Raw genomic sequence first — 23,274 nt, forward strand, 5'->3', positions numbered from 1 at the left:
TTCTAAGGCAGTAGTTTTTTTTTTGGGGGGGGGGCAATTGGGGCTAAGTGACTTGCCTAAGGTCACACGGCTAATTTTTGTGTTAAGTGTCTGAGGCTGGATTTGAACTCAAGTCTTCCAGACTTCAGGGCCAGTGCTCTATTCACTGTGCGACCTAGCTGCCCCTAAGGCAGCAGTTTTTACTTTTTTTTGATCACTCCTACCAGTGAAGAATTTTTGAGCACCTACCCTCAATATGTATTTGTTTACTTATGTATATACATGTACTACTATATTCATAATTATATGTATTTATAAAACAAAAATAGGAATTTAGAAGGAAGATAAAGATAAATTAATCTCTGATCCTAGAGTCATTAGGGAGCCAGTCACTGGAGTGTAAGTAGTGACTTCATGGTAAAACCTATGCTTGAGGAAATTCACTGTGGCACCTGTGTGGAACATAAGAGTCTTGAGTCAGAGAGAGGTGATGAGGAACTGAACTAGGATAGAGATTATTGAATAGAGAGGTGATCTTTATGATTAGTATTGTGGAGGTAGAATCAAGACTTAGCAATTGGATATATGTATGGGATAATAAATTGAGATTAATACCAAGGTTGTGAAGAAAGTGGATGACTGGAAGGATAGTGGTGTACCCTCTGTAGAAACAGGGAAGTTCAGAAGAGGAGTGAGTTTTAGTGGAAAGATACCTTCATGAGATCTGATGCAGATTGAAATCCATATTTGCTTGCTTCTCCTTTTCTGTCCACTCTATCCTCACCCTTCATCCCCACTCCTTCCCCCCCCCCCAAAAAAAACATCCCCCCTCCCTTCCCCCCCCCCCAAAAAAAAAGATAGTGTATCAGATCTTACTCATTTACCACTTACAAGGAGGGGTGTGGGGAAGGGAGGATGGTAATGTGCTGCTGGGGGTGGAGGAAAGGAGGGAGTTTTGAATGCGAAGCCTGAGTTGTGGTTAAGTTTTAACTGCTCAGTCAGTAAATACTGGAGTATCCTCTATGGAAGGAGATAAGTAGGGATCCATTTGAGCAATAATGGTTGTATTGGAAACAAGCCCATAATTGGTTGTTGCCATCTTACCATTAACTTATTGATGACCCTTTGCGTCATACAACAGCCTTGATGTGGAAACCACTGCTATATAGATGAGATGGGGTTCAAATGATCACAGATATAGACCTATAAAAGACCTTAAGTATCATCTAGTACAGGGCTTCTTTTTTGTTGTTGTTGTTTTGCTTTTTGGAGGGGGGCAATTGGGGTTAAGTGACTTGCCCAAGATCAAGCATGCTAGTTTTTGTGTTAAGTGTCTGAGGTCGGATTTGAACTCGTGTCCTCCTGACTCCAGGGCTGGTGCTCTATTTACTGCACGACCTAGCCACCCCATAGTAGAGGGATTCTTAACCTTTTTTGGGGGAGGTCATTAGCTTAGGCAGTTTAGTAAAGCCTAAAGATCTCCCTTCTCAGAACAATATTTTTAAATAATTGGAAGAAATGCTAAATTTTAGTTTGGATAGTGAAAATAAAGATGTAATTTTCCCTCCCTTCCACATTTATAGATCCCAGGTTTAAAACTCATGAGCTGATATAGCCCCTTCATTTTACAGAGAAGGAAACTGAGGCCCAAGAGGGGTGTCATGATTTGCCCAGGATAACACATAGGCAAGTGGCAAAGTCAGGATTAAAATCTAAGTCCTTAAACACCTCTGTGGTATTTCTTTCCTTTGCAGTCTTTCCATTGTGTGTGTTCAGTCTGAACAGGGCTTTCTAGGCCAGCCCCATTCTTAATATACACTGGTGTTAGGATTATCCATGCAACTTCCAGGTTTGAGAGCAGACTGTTCTACCTATAGACCTAGCTTTGGGTCATCCCTAAATTCTGCACACAATTTGGCATGCACGATTTGTTAAACCCATCAGGATATTCCGCACAACCTGTGGAAGCAGTTGACCGAAATTATATGATTTGAAATTTGCCTGTTACAAAACAGATTAGGTAGTGATTTCAGAGTTTCTCAAAGTATCTTTAATTTTCACAAAAGAATTGCAGATTTTTTAAATTAGTGAATCAAGGTTTATTTTAAAAGGTAAAGCTTTTATACATACAATTTTAAAATGAATATATATAAGTTTTTGAATTAAGAAATATTACAAGCTGTTTATAATAAAGCAGTGTTTACATTTCACAAATGTAAAAATGTCAAGAAACTCAAATTACAATTTGGATCCTGTGTGATTCAAGTGTTTGAGCCCAAATGATACCCACAGGTCAGGGAGGTCTCATCTGTCCATGAAACAATCCTTATTTATTCACATGATACTTCAGAATAGCTAGCTGCTGTCACTATTCCACAGTGGTTACTCTGGTTCCAGGCCATTAAAATGTACCCCTTATTGCCCTAGTCTTCACCCCAGTTGTTGTTTTTGTTTTGTTTTGTTTTTTGTCTTTTTGGAGGGGGGAAGGTAGGGCAGTTGGGATTAGCCAGGTCACATAAATAGTAAGTGTTAAGTGTCTGAGACTGAATTTGAACTCAGGTCCTCCTGATTATAGGGCCGGAGCTTTATTCACTGAGTCACCTAGCTGCCCACCCCAGCTGTTCTTGGCAATCCAGTACTTTTTTTTTTTTGCTTTTTGGAGGGGAAGAGAGGGCAAATAGGGTTAAATGACTTGCCCAAGGTCACACAGCTAGCAAGTGTTAAGTGTCTGAGGTCAGATTTGAACTCAGGTCCTCCTGACTCCAGGGTGCTCTATTCACTGTGCTACCTAGCCTCCTCAAATCCAGTATTTGTTTCCATTTTCTTCAACAGTTCCCACAGCAGCACACCATGCTCTAGCTATTGACTACTGCATTGTGATTCATAATAAACACCAGACCAATAGAATTGGAAGGATTCACATGCTGTGTCAACAGCAGCAGAGATGAGACCCAGCCTTTGCAAGAGCCTTTTCCTGCCCAGATGGGATATCCACATGTCTAGTGACATAGCACCAGAGCATTCTGGACGATAGTGGCACTGTTCCATCATAGGGATAGGATTCCTCTGTATCAGTCCCTCCATTTTTCTTCACATATTCAAAGGCATTATCCATTAAACCAACCACCACAGCCATCGTTGCCTTCACCCCTAGAGCAGTTAATCAAATTCTGTTCACGAAGTGAAATAAGATTGCCCATCCTATGGAACCACTGGCCTTCCAGGGAACCAGTTGTGCTAAATACCCAGCAAGTACCACACTGGCTGTGATTCTTAACAGGAGTTATATAGCCTTTCTTTCTTTAGTCTTCACTTAGGGACCTTTACAAAGAGAGGTTTATGAAACAAGAGTTCCTTTGAAATCTGTTTTGTCTAAAGCCATTCATCACTTGTCTGAATCCCTCATTGGTCATATCATCAAACTTGTTCATTTCCATCTGGAAACTGTGTTTGCCAATACTATACTCCAGATTGTGCATTTCAATCATTCTCAAATTCTTCTCCCAACGTTGCTCTCCTCCAGTTATCCCCATTCCTTTAATAGGTCCTTCTGTGTTGTGACTTCCATTGGTCCCATTTAGCATCTGAAGTCCAGTCAAGTTGTGCAGCAGCAGATGCTATGCCTAAGCATAGGGAAGCTAAACACAGATAGAAATTCATGTTTCAAACCTGAGTTTCTCAGCAGCCACAGGACCTGGGGGAGAGCTGGACCTCTAACAAAACTTGAGGGTCCTGGCGAGAGATTGCTTCCAGATATTATTTTTTTAAAAATAATTTTGTTGACCTTTTGTTTTTAAATTATGTTGTTCTTATAAAAAAGAAAGAAAATAATACCAGTACTAGCTAACAATTACAAAACTTTACTCATATGCCAGGCACCATGGTAAGTGCCTTGTACATTCACACTAACCAACCTGTGAAATAAGTCTGATGTTATTTGCAGCATCCAATTCATGTGGTCCTATATTTCTTTCTACAAAGAAAGGAGTAGAAGGAAAGGTGATTTCTCATCACTTCTTTGAGACCAAGCTTGATCATTGTAATTTCCCAGCATTCAGATTTGATTTGAATGTTATATCATTATTGTTCTCTCCATTTACATTGTTGTAGTCCTTGTATATGTTAAGTAATACTCTTATTACTACATTCATGTGCTAAGATTTGTTTAGTCATTCCTAACTAATCAGTATTTACTTTGACTCCAGTTCATTTCTGAAGCATAGTGTAAGGCTGTAAATATTTTGGTGTGGTATAGTACCTATCTTTTTGTTATTTATCTCCTTATGCTACTTTCTTAGCAGTGAACTTTGGGTCATTTTAGTCTTACTTGGAGTTAACTTTTAAATGATGAGCCTCCTGCATTTAATTTATTCAAGGATTCTTTACCTTTTTTGGTGTCACAGATATCTTTTGGCAGTCTGACGAAGGCTAAGGACCCTTTTTCATAATGCTTTCAAATGAATAAGATATAATACATAGATTACAAAGGAAATCAATTATTGAAATGGAATTATCAAAATATTTGAATATATTAAATCTGTTTTAAAAATTTTTAACTCATTCATACAAAACTCAGAAATCCACTGTTGTTTGCCTTTCAATTTGAAATAATTCCAGCCAAACTTAGCAAGCTACATGACACTCTTTTCTGAGTGGGGATATAGTATATTGGAAAGGAACAACACTGTCTCAGACCTGTCTTTGTCCTAGCTGTGTCTCAAATTATTGTTATGATTGACAGCAGTAATAACAATAGTTAGCATTTATGTAGTACCATCTTTGGCCCAGGCACTGTGCTAAGCTTTTTACAGATACTGTCTCATTTGATCTTCACAATTACTCTGGGAGTTAAATGCTAATATGATCCTTGTTTTACAGAGGAGGAAACAGGCAAATAGGAATTAAGTGACTTGCCAAAGTTACACAGCTATTAAGTGTCTGAGGCTTCATTTGAACTCATCTTTCTGACTAAAGGCATAGCTCTCTGCATCACTTAGTTACTTACGATAGGTACTAGTTAATTTTTGTCTTTGTATCTTACATTGTCTAGCAGTATCTGGTATGTAGTAGATATTTGATATTCATTAATTATTATTATATATATATTTTTTGCTTTTTGGAGGGGGAAAGGCAGGGCAGTTGGGGTTAAGTGACTTGTCCAAGGTCACACGACTAGTGAGTATTAAGTATATTAAGTGTTTGAGGCCAGATTTGAACTCTGCTCCTCCTGACTCTAAGGCCAGTGCTTTATTCATTGTGCCCCTAGCTGCCCCTATTCGTTAATTCTGAGCAACTAATTTCTTACCTTTAAAATGAGGGGATATATTAAATGATCACAGGTTTATTGATTCAGAGCTGGAAGGTACCTGAAGAAGTTGGCTAGTCTAATCTCCTAATTTTATCATGAAGAAACAGATGTAGAATAAGTCACATTCAAACCTAAGCCCTCTTGACTTTACAAACAGCCCTCTTTCCACTCTACCACTTCTATCATTCTGTGGTTCTCTTTGGAGAATGTGATCACTGGCACACAGGGTGATCATCATAATTATTCTCTGATTATATAATTTTCTACAGTATTTAACATTTTTGGTTTGATTTTTCTGGAAGAGGCAGGTTTGATTTACAACTTACTTTGCCTTTTAGAGTTCTTTGTTATTTTCCTCCATTGTGTGATTTTGCTCATTTTTTGAAGGTGTAGATTAGATGCTAAGGAGGAAGAAAACTTGCCAGGATAAATGCCATAGAATAGAGGTTATTAAAAAAAAAAATACTAGGTAGCTAACTGTCAGAAATAAGAGGATTTATTGTGAGGATTTTTCCAATAAAGGCAGCCACTTGTAAATTGTTAAACTATAGTGCCTCCATTTCCAACATTTAAGTTACATGAAACAGCTATTTGCCACATTATGTAGAGTACAGTGATTGGCAGAATATCCTGAGTATAACAACCAGAATGGTGTAGCACCTTGACTATGCCATATCAGGATCAACTGAAGGAAAAGGGGAACCTTTATTATAGAAAAAAATCGTTTTAGAGGCACATTCGTGATCATTCAGTTGTCAGCACACTCTCCCTCTTGAAAATAATTTGTATTTTCTTTTTGGCATACTTATAACCACTTAGGAGAATGTAAACTTATTGAGGGCAGGGACTTTCAATTTTTTTGTATTTGTATTCCTAGTACTATAACATGTGTAGTAGTTGCCAAGTAAATGTTTATTTAATTGAATTGAAAGTAGTGTGCTTTCACAAAATTATCCTTTCCCTTTTCTTAATGGTAGCTAAGTGCTCCTGTACTTGTACTCAGTGGTCTAATTAGGAACGAGTTAAGAGAATATTCTGAATGCATATATTCGAATATATAGATTGAATGTTTCTGGGGGAGTAAAAATATTTGTCACTGGAATTTTAATCCATCTTATTTATATTGTATGATGATGCCAGGTTAAGAGCTTTTAGTCAGAATGTGATTGGATCTAATCTAATAGGTATTTATTAAGCACTTGCTATATGCAAGGAAGGCACTGTTAGGTGTTAAGACTACAAAGTGAAGAAGAAAACTAGTTCCTTCCCTCAAGGAATTTACATTCTCCTAGGGAGTTACAACATAGAAGCAAATAAGTTACTGTATGATAATTTGAGGAAAGGAATCATCATACTAAAAATGACCTTGAGGTTATGCCCTCTTTAAAATAGCATGATCTACAGGAACAAGATGATATTGGTGACTTTACTACTAACAGTCAATTAATTATTAAATAGTAGGTAATTTCCTTTCTTGTGATACTCTTTACTGTGCTTTTTCCCCCGCCAGCTAGGTAGCATGAACAGAGAGCTGGAAAGTGGCAGACTTTAACAGTACTTTTTTTTTCCTGAACATGAAACAACATTTCCCTACAAAGCGGCATTTCCATATACCAAGTAGAACCTCCTGCAGGGGATCCCACGTGAAGCTGAGACTATCACATGTGCTTCTTTGAAGAGCTGAATATAATTGAACACATTACTTTCAAGACTGCCCTGCTTCTCTGTGTATCCTCCTCAACTTCCTTTCTTTTCGTGCATTTAAAAAAATACTTCAGCGACCCTCTTATTTTTGGTGTTACTATTGTTACCCCCTTTTTGTCTTTCTAAACTGCCCTCTTTAGTTAAAACCAGGAAAAATAAACCTTGTAACAAATAATCATAGGGCAACAAAACAAACCTATGTAATAGCCTTGTCCCAAAATTATAGTTCCTTTGGATTTGTTGTTTGGTCATTGCACTGATCAGAGTTCTTAGGTGGTGCAGAGAATAGAGCCCTGGGCTGGGAATCAGAAAGATGCATCCTTCTGAATTCAAGTCTGGCCTCAGACAATTAGTAGCTATGTGACCCTGGGCAAGTCACTTACCCTTGTTTGCCTCAGTTTCCTCATCTATAAAATGAACTGGAGAAGGCAGTGGCAAACCACTCCAGTAGCAAATGGGGTCACAAAGAGTTGGGCACTACTGAAAATTGACTATAAACAACCATCACAAAACTAATCAGAGCTCTTATGTCTTTCATAGTTTTTCTTTACCAGGTTGTTGTATATATTGTTTTCCTTGTTCTATTTATGTCACTGTGGATCATCAGTTCATAATTCCCAGGATTCTCTGAAATCATTTCTTTTGATTTTTTTTTTATAGTGCAGTAATATTCTATTACATTAATATGCCAGTTTTGGGGTTTTTTTTTGGCCATTGGTCAGTTGATTGCTATCCCCTAGTTTCCTTTCCTTTCATTTTTAATCCCTCCTCTTTATTCCCCTCACCTCCCTTCCTGTCTCTTTCCACTTTTGTATGTGTTCACTTTAGTCCATTTAATATAAGAGTCCATTTGATTTAAGAGTCCATTTGATGTCTTCTCCCATCCCTTCCTCCTTGTTTTTGCTTCATTCATTCATTCATTCATTTTCGAGTGGGGAAGGCAGGGCAGTTGGGATTAAGCGACTTGCCCAAGGTCACACAGCTAGTAAGTGTCAAGTGTCTGAACTAGGATTTGAACTCAGGTCCTCCTGACTCCAGGCCTGGTGCTCCATTCCCTGGGCCACCTAGCTGCCCCTCCTCCATGTTTATATATACTATTCACTTACCCTAGGTATGAAAAACCGCAAGTTCTCCTCTCTCCCGGTCCCTTTTTAAACTACTGTATTCCTCTTACCCTTCTATTTCTCTTCACTTTTAAAAACATGTCTACCCCCAGATTTTTGTTTTATTTAATTACCACAAAACCCTTTGAAGACACCTAAAGGGATGCTTGTTCGTTTTCCCCTCTTAGAATGTTACCAGTCATCTCATAGACCTTTCCAGTTGCTCAGATTAACTTGCCTTTCTAGGTATTTCTGGACTCTTGTTTTTGTACTTCAAAGTTCTTACTCTGCTCTGGTCTTCTCAGCAGAAATTCTTGGAAGTCTTCTATTTGAAAGAAAGGTATGTTCCCAACACCTGTTCCCCCCTACTCCATAGGGAAATAATACTTACAGGATAAGTTATTCTTTGTTTTAAGTTTTTCTCTTTTGCCATTGGAGTATTGTCCAAGATTTCCTCTGATTGTTTTTTTAATAAAAATACCAGTCTTGTATCTTTTATTAGCTAGAGTAACTCAGATAGGTTGCCCACAACCAATCTGCTCAGAACGAGTCAGGCACATGAGTAAAGTTGGCAGAAACCCTTTGGAAATCAGATAAAAAGAGTGAAGGGACATGGGGCTACTGGTAACTGGTCTATCCAACTTGCTTGAAGGGGCCTCATGGAGGAAGGAGCAGGTGCCCAACCTATATAACTATGGGGTCACTACTCAGTTCTCCTTTGAGCATTTAAAGCAGTAAGGGAGGAGAAGACCAGTTATATATGCCTAAGTCTACCTTGACCTCTTCAGCATGAAGTTTAGAGGAAGGAGGGAGAACTGGGATCTAAATCCTAATTCAGGCAGAGGCCCTCATTAAGATGATCACCTGGGATAGGCTCAACTTCCCAGTTCTAAAAGAGGAAGAGGGCCCCTTCCCTGCCTTACCAAAGTTAGCAAGGCCTGAGAAATTGATGATGAACTTTAGGACCCTGAAGATGAAAGCTAAAGCCATATACATACCCCCATCCCACAAAAAGAGAGAGAGAAGTAAAGTTAAAGTGACCAGTGTTGCTTTGCTGGGTCAGGGAAGCTGGGATTCCTCTGCTTAGTAGAAGTTGCCAAGTCTTTTATGATCTTGACTAATTTGATTCCTACAATACTTGAACTACATCTTTCTGGCTGACTTGCAGTATTTTTTTTTCCTTTGACATAAGAGGTCTTTATTGTGACTGTGGCATTCCAAGTACTTTTCCTTTCATAGTTTCTTTCAGAAGATGGTGGGTAGGTTCTTCCTGTCTTCACCTTGCCCTTTGGTTCTAACTTGTCAAATCCAGCTTCAGACACAACACAAAAACTAGCCGTGTGACCTTGGGCAAGTCACTTAAACCTCAATTGCCCTGCCTTTCCAGAAAGAAAAAAGAGAGAGAATATTTCGTTGTACTATATTCATGGACCTCCCACCTCTGCAGAGGGATAAGGTGGTGTCTTCTCATTTTTATTTGTAGTTATCTTTGTTTTTTATAGTTTGCATCATTCACTTTTGATTTTTTTTAGGTGGTTCTTTTAATTTTCAACATTGTAGTTATGTATATTGCCCTTTTTTGCTCTATTCACTTCATTCTGCAATTTGTGCAGATCTTTCTACGTGTACTCGTTATTCTTTGTATTCTTCATATTTCTCATTTTTACAGCACTGTAATGTGCCATCAGGTTCACATGCCACAATTTGGTTAGCCATTGCTTATTCTTATATTTTTTTCCAATTTTTTGATCTTGTTCTAATATATTCCTTGCTGGGTTCATAGAGTTTTTGATTCCTGTTAGATCTAGTCTAATTTTGGGGCATCTCTTGTTTGGTAAAAGTTTATCACTTGCTCTTCCATGGAATCTCCTTCTAATTCTTTCAGAGCTTTCATTTCATTTTTTTTCCCCTGGGAAATACATTTACTCTTTTCAGTTTCTGCTTCTAGTTGTTAACAGCCTTACTACCTCTTACTGTGTTGGATTTTTAGGCATCTCTGGATCTAGCGCCTTTTTTTTTTTTAATGCTTAGTATCTATTTCTTTGGCTTATGTTCTCTACAGCCTTAGTTTCAGAAGTAGGACTTTGTGCCATGGCCTGGCAACTGCCTTCTGCTGTGATTTTGGGTGAGGTGGTTGGTCTTGCTTGATCTCAACCTTGATCACCTGGGTTCTGTATTGACCTCTACCTATAGGCAGAGGGTAGGAAGATGTGCCAGTGCTAAAAGCTTTGATAGGGTTTAGGACCCATTGGATACTTGACATTCAGAATGCTGGATTGCCTGTGGCATTTCAGGATACTTTCCTGGATGTCCCAGACTTGACTTGTATCCCTGATCTCCAGTTTGCTTCTGCTGCGCTATGGCTTTCTGATACCCTGGGCTTTCTCAGAGAAGTCCTCTGGCCATGTTGCCTCTGGATAGAAAGCCTTAAATGATGCTGTTCTCTCCGGCCTAGTTCTAGTCCTGGGAAGCTTCTCTTTTACTTGTAGTGGCACTGGCTTTTTGAACAAGCTCCCTATCCTGTTTTAATGGATATCTGGTTAACATTTTATGTATTATGGGAGTGGATGAAGTAACATACTGTTGTTTTTTTTATTTGATTTTTTTGATTATTACTTGTTCTGGTAATATCTTAAGGGTTTTTGCTGAAAGAGCTATGGAAGTTGGGCTACCATTTTGGGGCAGTTATCTTGGTGAAAAGTACTAACATATATTTATTGTCTTCTGAGAGTGTCATTGGTTTGAGGACTAACAAGAACAAAGATAGCATTTGGTAACTTTGTATCATTGTAGCTCATTAAAAGTTAAAACTTAGGACTTTCTAGTAACGATGTTAAATACTAACTTTAGAGAATATTAGTTGATGTTAAAAATAAGTCTGTGTTGTTTATAAAGACTGTGTAGGGGCGGCCAGGTAGCACAGCAAGTAAGAGCACCGGCTCCAGTGTTGAGAAGACTTGGAGATCGAATCCTGGTCTCAGACACTTAGCACCCACCCAGAAACACCTGGCCGTGTAACCTTGAGCAAGTTACTTAACCCCAATTGCTTAGGGGCGGTCAGGTGGCTCAGCAAGTAAGAGCACCGGCTCCAGTGTTGGGACGACCTGGAGATCGAATCCCGGGCTCAGACACTCAGCATCACACCCAGAAATAACTGGCCGTGTAACCTTGAGCAAGTTACTTAACCCTGATTGCTTAAAAAAAAAAAGAAAGAAAGAAAGAAAGACTATGTAGAGCATGGGTTCTTAAACTTTTGTGTTGTGGCAGTCTACTTACTGGTGACTTTTCAGGATGTTTTAAAAACAAAAAACAAGATGCTAGAATTACGGAGGAAAGTGATTATATTGAAATTTTTTTTAAGTCCCAGGACCACAAGATATTAGAAGACCTGTTGTGGAGCCTTGCTGCTTTTTGCAAAGAAAGATCATTAAATCATAAATTTGGAGCTAGAAGGGACCTTACAGGGCTCAGTCCTTCCTCATTTTAAAAATGAGAAAATTAACTATCAGGGAGGTTAAGTGATTTGGCCAGGGTTACACAGCCAGAGAATTCAAACACTGCCCCCACCCCCTTAAATGATTTTTTTGAGTTCCAAATTTTCTTTCCATTCCTTCTGCCTCTCTTCCCATGCATTGAGAAGCCAAGCAATATGAATTGCCATGTTGCAAAAAAAGAAAAGAAACAACATGGAAACTGTGCTTCAGTCTGCATTTAGAGTTCATCAGTTCTCTCTGGAGGTGCATAGCACTTTTCATCATGGGTCCTTTGGAATTGTCTTGGATCATTATTCATAGTTGATCATCATACAGTATTGCTGTTACAGTGTACAACATTGTTCTGGCACTTCTCATTTCAGTTTGAGTTCATGTAAGTTTTCTCAGACTTCTGTTCATCATATAGAACAATGGCATTCCAATCACAAGCATATACCCCAGCCATTCTTTAGTTGATAGGCATCTCTTCAATTTCCAAAACTTTGCCACTACTTTAATCTCCTTGGTATACGGACCTAGTAGTAATATTGCTCCGTCAAAGAGTATGCACAGTTTTATAGCTCTTTGGGTGTAGTTCTGAAGTGTTTTTCAGAATGGTTGGGCCAGCTAATATAATTCTATCAACAGTGCATTAATGTTTTTAATCTTTTCACATCTTCTCCAGCATTTATAATTTTGTTTTTTCTGTTATGTAAGCCAATTTGATACAGGTGAGGTGATAAATTTAAAATTGTTTTATTTTGCATTTCTCTAATAGTGATTTAGAGCATTTTTTCTTGTGATTATTACTAGATTTGATTTCTTCTGGAAACTATTTATAGCCTTTGACAATATATATATATAATAGCCATTTGGGAATGCTCTTATTTTTTATGAATTTGGTTCAGTTAACTATATATTTCAGAAATGAGACCTTTTTTAATAGAAACTTTCTGTATACCCTCCCCCCCCAAGTTTCCTGCTTTCTTTCTTATTTTGGCTACTTTGATTTTGTTTGTACAAAAGCTTTTTAATTTAATATAATCAAAATTATCCATTTTATTTCCTGTGACCCTTTCTATCTCATTTGGTCATAAACTCATGTATCTGACAGGTTATTTTTTCCATGCTCTCTTACTTGTGATATTACTTATGTCTAAATCATTTACGTTTATTGATCTGAATGTTGGTATATGGTATAAGATATTGTTCTTTGTGTAGTTTCTTCTAAATTGTTTTCCAGTTTTCCCAGCAATTTTTGTTAAATAGTGAGTTCAAAAAGCTCAGATCTTTAAGTTTTTAATCAAATACTAGATTGTTATGGTCATTTACTGTTGTTTATTGTATACTAATCTTTTCCATTGATCTACCACTTCAGTTCTTAGCCAATAGCATAATATTTTGATGATAATCATTTTACAATAATAGTTTGAAATCTGGTACTGCTGGGCTACATTCCTTGACCTTTAATTCTTCCAAATTAATTTTTTCTAGTTTCATAGAATAATTCTTTGGTAGTTTAATTGATATAGCATTGAATAAGTAAATTTAACTTTGGTAGAATTGTTTTTGTTATGTTGGCTTGGCCTACTCATGAGAAATTTATATTTCTCCACTTGTTTAGATCTGTCTTTATTTGTGTGAAAAGTATTTTGTAATTTTGCCCCTATAGATAACTGAGTTTGTCTTGTTAGGTAGTTTTCCAAATATTTTTTACTTCATGAAGTTATTTTAAATGGAATTTTCTTTCTCTGTTTACTGGGTTATGTTGCTAATACATAAAAATACTAATGACATATATGGGTTTACTTTATATCCTTCAACTTTGCTAAAGTTGTGAATTATTTCAACTAAATAGTTGATTCTTTAGGGGGTCCCTAATCATATCATCTGCAAAGAGCGATAGTTTTGTTTACTCATTTCCTATTTTTATTCCTTCCATTTCTTTTTCTTACCTTATTGCTATAGACAGCATTTCTAATATAATGTTGAATAATAGTGGTGATAATGGACATCCTTAGTTCACCCCTGATCTTATTGAGAAGGCTTCTAGTTTATCCCCATTATAGATGTTTGTCTTTTATCAGGAACATTTGAAAGCCCTCTGTTTCATTGAATGTTAATTTTTCCCCCTGTAGAATTATATTCAGTTTTGGTAGGTAGGGTGATTCTTGGTTATAATCCTAGCTCTTTTACCTTATGAGATAATCATGATCCAAGACCCTCCTTCCTTTAACATGATATGTTATTATGTGATTCTGACTGACTCCACAATATTTGAATATAATATTCTTAGGAGTTTTCATTTTGGAAACGTTCAGGAAGTGATCAGTAGATTTTTAAAATTTCTATTTTAAGGGCAGCTAGGTGGTGCAGTGAATAGAGCACCAGCCCTGCAGTCAGGAGGACCTGAGTTCAAATCATACTTCAGACACTCACAGCCCCAAGCCATGTGCCTTGGGCAGTCACTGAACCCCAATTGCCTTACCTTCTCCCCTCCAAAAAAAAAAGGCAAAAAAAATTCTGTTTTACTCTCTTTCCAGGATATTGGAGTAGTTTTCCCTTATAATTTTTTTTTTAAAGCAATTGGGGTTAAGTAACTTGCTCAAGGTTACATGGCCAGTTATTTCTGGGTGTGGTGCTGAGTGTCGATTCAGATTCGATCCCCAGGTCATCCCGACACTGGAGCCGGTGCTCTTACTCACTGTGCTACCTCGCTGCCCCTCCCTTATAATTTTTTGAAATTGTGTCTAAAATATTTCTTTTAGTTGGTCATGTTTTTCACATATTCTATTAATCCTTGAGTAATTTCTCCTTAATTTCCAGCCCAGTTCTTTTTCCCTTTTTACATTTTCTTCCATTTCCCTCCTATTCTTTTGAATTTGCTTTATTGTTTCTTGAAGTCTTGTGGAGTTATTAGCTTCCAGTTGTCAAATTCTAATTTTTAAGTAATTAATTTTCTCCAGTGAGATTTTATGCCTCTTTTTTCATTTGCCCAATTCTGCTTTTTTACCATTTAGAGGTTTTTTTTTTTGCTTTTTTTACCATTTGGCCAATTCTGTTTTTTAAGGGGTTTTTTTTTGGTTCCTCTCTTGCCAAGATGTTAATTGTCTTTTCATAATTTTATTGCATCAACCTAATCTCTTTTCCCAGCTTTTCCTCCACCACTGTTACTTGATTTTTAAAATCATTTTTAGCTCTTCCAGGAATTTTTGTTGAATTTGAACCCAGTTCACATTTTTTTCCCCCTTTGAGGCTTTGTTTGTAACAGTTTTGACTTAGTTGTCTTCTGAGTTTGTTTCTTGATCTTCATGCTACTACCATAGTAGCTTTTTATGGTCAGGTTCTATTTTTGTTGTTTGCTCATTTTTTTCATCCTATTTTTTTTACTTTGAACTGGGTTTTCTTCATGATATGTGGGTTGGTGAGCATCCCAAGCTTCAGGCTTTTTTGCACTGCTTTTTTCAGACCTAGTTCTGGGATTTGGAAGTTCTTGGTGCTTCAGGCTGATGTGATTTGAGGAGAGATGTGTTCCCTGTTCTCTTGGTGTGTACTCTGGTCCTTATCCACAAAGGGCACTTATCCATTGCAGTTGTAAGCAGTATTCCTCCTCAGGGCCTCTGATCCCTTGTGTGACAGCAAGTTGTACAATTCCTCAGAGACCGTGATTCCTCATGACTGCAAGCATAACTCTCTTCACTGTAACTATGACCCAGAAGTGGGGCAATCGAATTTCCAAATAACACCTGCACCCAGTGCTATCACTGGGGTCCCTTGTAATCTCTTTCTCGGTAGTTTACCAATCCCCTTACTGCCTCTGGCTTGAGAGTTCCTGAAGCTGCCATTGCCATCTTCAAAACCTCCAGCTAATGTTGCCAAGATGTAGGCTCCAGGCCAGTCCCAATCCCAGTGTCATAGACCTCTTTTCTGTACTTCCTGAGTTGTCTTTGTCTGGAAGAATGTTCACCATTTTTTGACTCTTCCACTTCAGAATTTGATTTGAGGTGTTAGTTTAATGTTTGGAAGGGAACGTTGGGAGAGATGGGCAGCTCTTCTACTCTGCCATCTTGGTTCCTCTCCTTAGCAAGTTTCAGAGTTGGTTTTTGTATGTAGTTCTTCCTGACTCCAAGTTCTGAGCTCTATACACTATATCATGTTTGTCTTTTTGATAAGACTTCTTAAAGTTTTATCCTTTACATTATCTTGCCTCTTTCTACTTATCTGGATCCTTCTACAAAGGAGATGGATGGAGGAAGGATATAATGGGAAGCCTGGGATATATCACTGAACAGTTTTAACTTCATCTTTTTATTGCTGTATATCACAACATGAAAAGTAAATAGATTGACTAAAAAGAGAAAGACTGGACAAGATAAAGGGAGGAACAAGGGGGAATTTAATGGGGTTAAGGAATTTTAGTTGTCATTTTAAAATCTGATGATTTATTTGGAAGTTCAGAAAATTATTTCTTTTTACTTGAGAAATAAAATAAGTCATTGGTAGCTGAAGATGTACTATTGGTTTTTGCAATTCTTGAACTATAATTTGCCAAGTCAATTAAAGAGGAAGTGATCCTCTTTCCTGTCACTTAGTGAGGTCCTAAAATTGAGAAGCTATACTGAAGTGAGATTCATTTACACATTTTTTTTAATTGAAAAAAAGATTGCAATATCATACTTTTTTTTTTCTCCCCACCCACTGAAAGAAAAACACAATCCTTATAGGTATTGGGAAGCAAAACAAATCCCCATATTGTCAGTGTTCAGAAAGGTGTCTCCTTCTACATATTAGCCTTTTTCTATGTCAGGAGATAAGTTGAAGCTTAGTTTCTTAGGGCTTGACTTTTGTATTCATAATAAGCTCAATTCGCAGACATGCAGATTTAAACAACAGGTCAGCTTAAAAGAAATCCTAATATTTGTCCAGAGAAAGAAGAACCAATGTAGATTTTGAAGTAATTTATTGCTGTTTCTCTACACCTATATAAACATCAGGAATAAGAGACCCAGGATCTAAAGGAGAATGAAACAAAATAATAATAATCAAATCTGGCATTCACTAGTCAAAATACAACAAGCATTTGATATTTTTAAATATATAGATAGCTTTTGTATTTATATTATCTTGACTTTTTCTTGAATTCTTCTTCTTTGATAGAACCATCTCATGTAATGAAGAATTTTTTAAAAATTAAAGAAATAAGAGAAAAAATTCATTATAACCAGTCATTACATTAAAAAAAAATCTGACGTAATTTATGTTGCACACCTTTAGTCCTTTTGTATTAGTAAAAATTTATTGAACCTTTACTATGTGCCAGGAACTGAACTAAATATTTAATGCAAAAAGAAAAGCCAGTAAAAATAAAAAAAAACCAAATCAAGAAAAGTTGATCAGTGAAACAGATATAAGAAAGAAGTAAAAAGAATTTAACTTAATATCCTAGTTTTTGAAAAATCAGAGAACATATGTTACATGGGGAAGAACTATTTGAAAAGAATTGCTGAAACATTGGAAATAATTTTGTCAGATAACAGATTTTGGCCAACATTGTGGCTAAATTATTTCTGATAAACCCAAATATTATAAGTCAGATGGTGAAAACAATTAGAATAAGACCACCTTTCACAGCTGTGACCCCAGCGATTCTTAATCATACAGATTCTAGAACTATATGTGATCAGAAAGGACAGAATAGATGATTTTGATTGCATGAAATGTAAAAACCAAAATTAACCTATAAATTAAGGGAAACGGTCCATTTTAGGAGGATTTTCTTTGTATCAAATAACTTTGATATGGGGGTCTCCTGTATCTAAGATATATAGGGAACTAACATAAAAACTGTAAGTCCAAAAGTAATTTCTGGTTTGGCTAAACACTCAAGTGATATGGGGAATAACAATTCTCAAAAGAAGAATTGTAAACTATTAATGTATATAAATGGGTGTTCCAAATCACTCATAAGAGAAATGCAAATGAGAGCAGCATTTTAAGATCTGATCTTATACACACAGAAAAATGGCAATGATTATAAAAGTTGGGAACAATCTGTGTTGAAGGGATTGTAGAAGGATAGTCACACATCCATTGTTGGTAGAGTTAGGAGTTGAATCAGCTATTCTGAGATTCATTTTGTAAATTAACTATATTTACGTCTAAATGAATTTGTTTCAGTATTTTAAAAAGTCACCTTTTCTCTCTCAGTCTATCAAGATTCCTTTGTCCATTCATTTCCATTCATACTTTTCCTCTTATGGTCAAATAATATTCCTACAAATTTTTTTTTTCTTTTTAAACAACATTCTTAGGGTGTGTCCCCAAGAACAGAATTACTGGGTTAAAGGGTGTAAAAGTCTAAAACATATATTGAGTGCATCCTCAATGAACATATGAAATGGGGACAGGTTTATTTTAACAAATTGCATTCTGTAACCATCCACACCATTACAGTTATGCAGTTAAATGAAACATGCAGGGAATACAAGATCACCTTGTGCTTATTTCTGGATGAAAAAATGTATACTCTTACAGAAAAAATGACTCTGTGAAGGTACTCCAACAAGGTGTTTCAGATGTGTTTAAAACAATATGAGAAACGTTGAAAATCTAACAATGGAGTTGACTTTACTTAACCCCCTGTTATGAGTATCAAGTAAGGCATAAAGTAGGGAGACTTGTTTGCCAAAGATGCCTGCCATTGTCATGGAGGGTAGTCAGGGCAGACTCCATATAAAATACCTGTTCCCTATAGATGGTGAATCAAAATTCATAACACTGTGAAATTTTAAAACTAAAATCATTTTAATTATTCACCCAGTCTGCAGAGAATAAAGCTAGTGGATGAAGAATTCCTGTTGTCTAAATCAAGAAATGCAGTTGAATGGGTAATCCATAGAGCTGATCCATCAGTACATATCATAAATCTTGAATGGACACTTCAGTTGAACAATGAACCAGGGCAAGAACTGAATAGGAGAATGAGCCGCAGTGCTTTTGGTGATGTTAAGCTTCTGCCTTTTTAAAAGAAAGAGTCTCATTATTCTTTTAGATACCATATGGTGATGAAGCATGGAATATCACATTCTCTGAGGAATTAAAATTGTATATCACTTAAATGACAATGGAGAGAATTATGGTGGTCATGTGGACCCACCTAGTGAAAAGTTACATGGGAGAAGAGGTATAAAAGATAAATGATTGGAAAAGGAGCTGGTTCAGTCATGTAGTAAGAGTGAAAAATAATTTAATAGAGAGTTGATGTGCTTTAGCCACAGTATTGCAGTTTAATTGACCGCCACTGGTATGTTTTGTTAGGCTACCTATGGAAGATTTTTGAGGGGCTAGGGACAAGAGGCACACAGGATAAGTTGTTATGGATGAGTTTCAGTTTGTATTATTGGAGAGGGTACCCATATTAATGAAGTCACAAATCCATCAAATGTCGGAGATGGTTATCATTTTGTAACTTGCTGAATACTTCTGAAATGCCCAGTTCAGATAGATTCATGGGTGAATTTATAAAAGTCTTCTAAGGACAAATAATTATTATATTAAATAGGCACATGTCTAACTATATTCTAGAATCCTTGAGTGCATGTAATCTCTTCTATTTGTCTGTTTCCCACTTGGCTTGCCCCTGAGTATCAACCTTAAAAATGTGTGCAATAAATGAATAATTTGATTTTGTTTTTATTAAAATTTGGTTTGTAGGGGTTTTTTTTCCCACATTTATGATATAAAGTGATACATTCATTTATTTACATCATATACATCCAGCTTTGGATCATCATGTTTGAATTATAGACCAAGTCTCCAGAAAACAATTCTTGGAATCAAGTAATAAAAAAGGGAAGAAAAGCACTTAAGTAAAACTGACCAAGATAAAGTTGAGTATGATACCACATAGAGTCTTCCACAACTAGTCTCTTATCAGGTCTGCACACCCTGCAACCCGCCAAAGGATTTTAGCCAGTCAGTGAAAAGTGTAGAGGAAAACATCTTTACATTTTTCACTGGCTGCCCAAAATCTTTTGGCATGCCACAAGTGGCCTGCTGGCAGGTTGTAGAGGCCTGCTTTAATCTCTCCAGAGATTGCAGGGAGGCTGAGAAGTTTTTTCTTTTCTCCTACTGTGCCAGCATTGGTTGTCCTGATTACATAGCATTCCGTTTCAGGTTTTTTCCTTCTTTCCATTTACATTATTGAAGTCATTGATTACATCTTTTTCCTTTAACTTCGCATCAGTCCACTAAAGGCTTGTCATGTTTCTTCAGATTCTTCAAAGACAATTTTTTACTGACCAGTAACTTTGATATACAACTATTTATTTAGCCATTCTCCATTCCATGGACATCTGCTTTTGTTTCTAGTTCTTGGCCACCACAAGAAAATTGCTGCTATAAATATTTTGGCATATGTAGGAACCTTTATAAAGAGAATTTCAAATTCTTATTCCATACACATTCAATTGGTATCTTACCCTATAGGAAAATAGGGGGAAAGGGGATGATAGCAGGGAGGGCAGATTGGGGGAGAGGATAGTTAGAAACAAACACTTTTGAAAAGGAACAGAGTCAAAGGAGAAAATAGATTAAGTGGGGGGCGGGATAAGATGGAGGGAATCATAGTTTTTCACAATATAACTACTATGGAAATGTTTTGCGTAACTACACATTTACAACCTATATTGAATTGCTTATCTTCCCAGTGGGGGTGGGTGAGGAGGGAAGAAGGGAAATAATCTGGAACTCAAAGTTTTAAAAAAAAATGTTTTAAAAAAATTTTGGTTTTTTTGCATGCAACTGGGAAATAAGATATACAGGCACTGGGGTATAGAAATCCATCTTGCCCTACTAGAAAGTGGAGGGGGTAGGGAAAGATACAAGAGAGAACAGATTGGGAGAAGGGGAATTCAGTAGGCTCGCTATTTTGGGGTAGGGGACAGGGGAAAGAGGGAGAAAAATTTGTAACTCAAAAATCTTGTGGAAATGAATGTTGAAAACTAAAAATATTTTTCCATCAATAATGTACTTGAAATTTAACTTACGTGTTTTAAAATTTTTATTTGCAAAATTAATTTGGCGATAAATAGTACTTGAAGCCGTTGGTTGTAATCTTTAAAATTTTTCTCCTTTTACTTAACTGCTACTTCACAATACTTTTTTTAATTTTCTGTTGCTTCATTTTAGCTACACACCTGAATCTTGTTTAGTCTTATCACATTCTATGTTAGAGATGATAGTGGAATATAGGAGTCAGCTTCTAAAGTTAGCACATCAGACTAAATTGTTTATATATAGTCAAGTTGACCCTTGGAAATGGTATGATTATATGGAGATAGTAAGTTCTATATGTAGCAGCAAGCACCCTAGCATACCCAGGATGGCTGCTAGCACAGGTTCTTTGATCTGCCTTTTTTTTTTTCTTTTTGGAGGGCAATTGGGGTTAAACAGAGGTCACACAGCTAATAAGTGTTAAGTGTCTGAGGCCAGATTTGAACTCAGGTCCTCTGACTCCCGGGCTGGTGCTCTATTCACTGTGCCACCTAGGTGCCCCTTGATCTGCTTTTCTAAAGGAAAGCAACTCAAAAGGGTTAAAAGTCTTACTTTAATCAAACATATATCATTTACCTAGTTTAGGGGGAAAAGTCAGCATCCTGAATTTCAGAGAATACAAACATAAAGTTTCAAGCAGACAAAAATACAGAGAAAGTAACGCAATTCAGCAGACCGATAGACAGGGGTTCTAGCTGTCTGACCCTCACATACATAGCTAATCACCAGAGAGAGAAGCACCAACAGCTGGGTTTTCAAAGCTGGTGGGTTCAGTGACTGCCCAGTCTTATCTGGCCAAATCATACAACTCTTCCCCAAGTGACCCCCAAAGCAAAACCTTGCCTCAGAGGTATATATAGTTTTCTCCAGGCTCAGAGAACATCACAACCCTCCTGACCCACTTGTCTACAAAGTAACAAAAGTTGTGCCTTCCTGAAAAGCAAGCCTCCCAAGACAGGCCTTGTGTCACCACATGCAGCGTATTAAGGGGCAGAGTTAATTTTCAAATTAGGACAGGTCCTCAAATTCCACTTAAGTTTATTAAGGGCCAGGGAAGATCTTCAAATTCTTATTACCATTACACTGTATACATGTTAGCTTTCATTATTATAACCTTGACCTTGTCGTTACCCACAAGTGTTCCACTCTCATGTTCATGAACTTCAAAAATTCCTTTATCTGATCATAATCTTTTATCTTTTTGTCTTTCTATGTACCTTACTACTTCTCTTCATGAACTTCAATGGCACCTAATCAATCCTTTGAATCACCCTTGCACTAGCTGTATTCTCCTGTCCCTTCTCTCCTTGTTGAATCAGTTTAGCTTTGTGATATCCTTTACACTCATTCCTTGTGTCCTTGCCCTGTCACCTGTTACTCAAATCCCAGCTTTGAATTACTACCACTGTTCTTCACATGGCTGCTGCAACAGAATTGGAGAAAATCACAATCCATACTGACTGGGTCCACCACAGATTTATGTTACATAATTTTAACTGGACATTTGCTGCCTACTTTGAAGTCTTTTTAAACTTCTGATCAGATGACTGTCCCACTCGTCACCATAACATTCTAAACTTTTTCATCCCTCCTTGAGCCTTCCCCTTTACCTTCTCAGCTAAGGACCTCACCTCATACTAAACTGAAAACATCGAGGCTTTTTCATTGAGAACTACCCTTCTTTCTGCCTCTCACAAGACTCTAACATCTTCCCCCATCATCTCATCTTCACTCACGGTTCGTATTGAGATGGCCCATCTTTACCAAGGCCATCCTCTCTACCTGCACTTTTGATGAAATCCCCTGTAGTCTTCTCCACTGGCTTGACCTATTTATCACATCCCCTGCTGTCTAATCTTCAGTCTCTTCCTGTCTGCTGGCCGCTTCTTGTTGCCTACTCATTCTTTCTGTCTCACTCTTCCTAAAAGAAATTCTCACTTGATTCAGTCATCCTTGTTCACTGTTGATCTGTATCTCTCCTTTTCCTAGCTAAATTTATTGAGAAAACCATCAGTGTCAGGTGGTTCTACTTCCTTTGTTCTCTATTCCAAACCTGTAGTCTGTCTTCCAACCTCATCATTTAAGTAAAACATCCCTTTCCAAAGTTACCAATCATTTTTTGATCATCCTTCTCCACTCTTTATAGCCATAGACATTGTTAATCACTCTTTACTTTTGGATGAGTTCTTTCTACATTTACTTTATATGGTTCTTTTCCTGCTATAGGTCTGACCAGTTCTTGTCAGACACCTTTGTTCAAGTTTCATTCTAGTCACAGCCACTAAGCATGAGTTTCTTCTAATGATCTGTTCTAGGCTCTATTCTCTTCTCTGTTTCTTTGCTTCCTGCTTAATGATCTCATAAGCCTCCCTGATTGAATTGTCTTTTCTCTGGATTATTTAATTCCCATTTTTATTTATCCAGCTCTAATCCTTCTTTCTGCTAAGCTCTAGTCCTGTACCACCAGCAGCTTTTTAGACATCTTGACTTTGATATTCCATAGGTACCTCAAATACATTATATCTAAAACAGAATTCATTGTCTTTCTCCTTGAAACCTTGTCCCCTTATGAACTCTTCTCTTCCTTTTGAGTAGTTTTATTTCCCCAGTCACCCAGGCCTACAACTTATATATCATCCTCAACATATCCAGT

The 23,274-nt window shown here is 37.1% G+C and overlaps 1 protein-coding gene and 1 pseudogene across 1 annotated transcript in view; one reads left to right on the forward strand and one right to left on the reverse strand.

Annotated features, from left to right (window-relative positions):
• Positions 1–23,274, forward strand: part of CREBBP (CREB binding protein) — a 180,040-nt gene that overhangs the window by 33,092 nt on the left and 123,674 nt on the right. The window lies entirely within an intron of this gene.
• LOC138143927 (procathepsin L pseudogene) lies at positions 2,764–6,576 on the reverse strand (annotated as a pseudogene).

This window comes from Petaurus breviceps, unplaced genomic scaffold, assembly GCF_028583685.1.
Source record: "Petaurus breviceps papuanus isolate PSGF00001 unplaced genomic scaffold, PetGlider_PUasm1.0 138, whole genome shotgun sequence".
NCBI classification, from domain to species: Eukaryota; Metazoa; Chordata; class Mammalia; order Diprotodontia; family Petauridae; genus Petaurus; species Petaurus breviceps.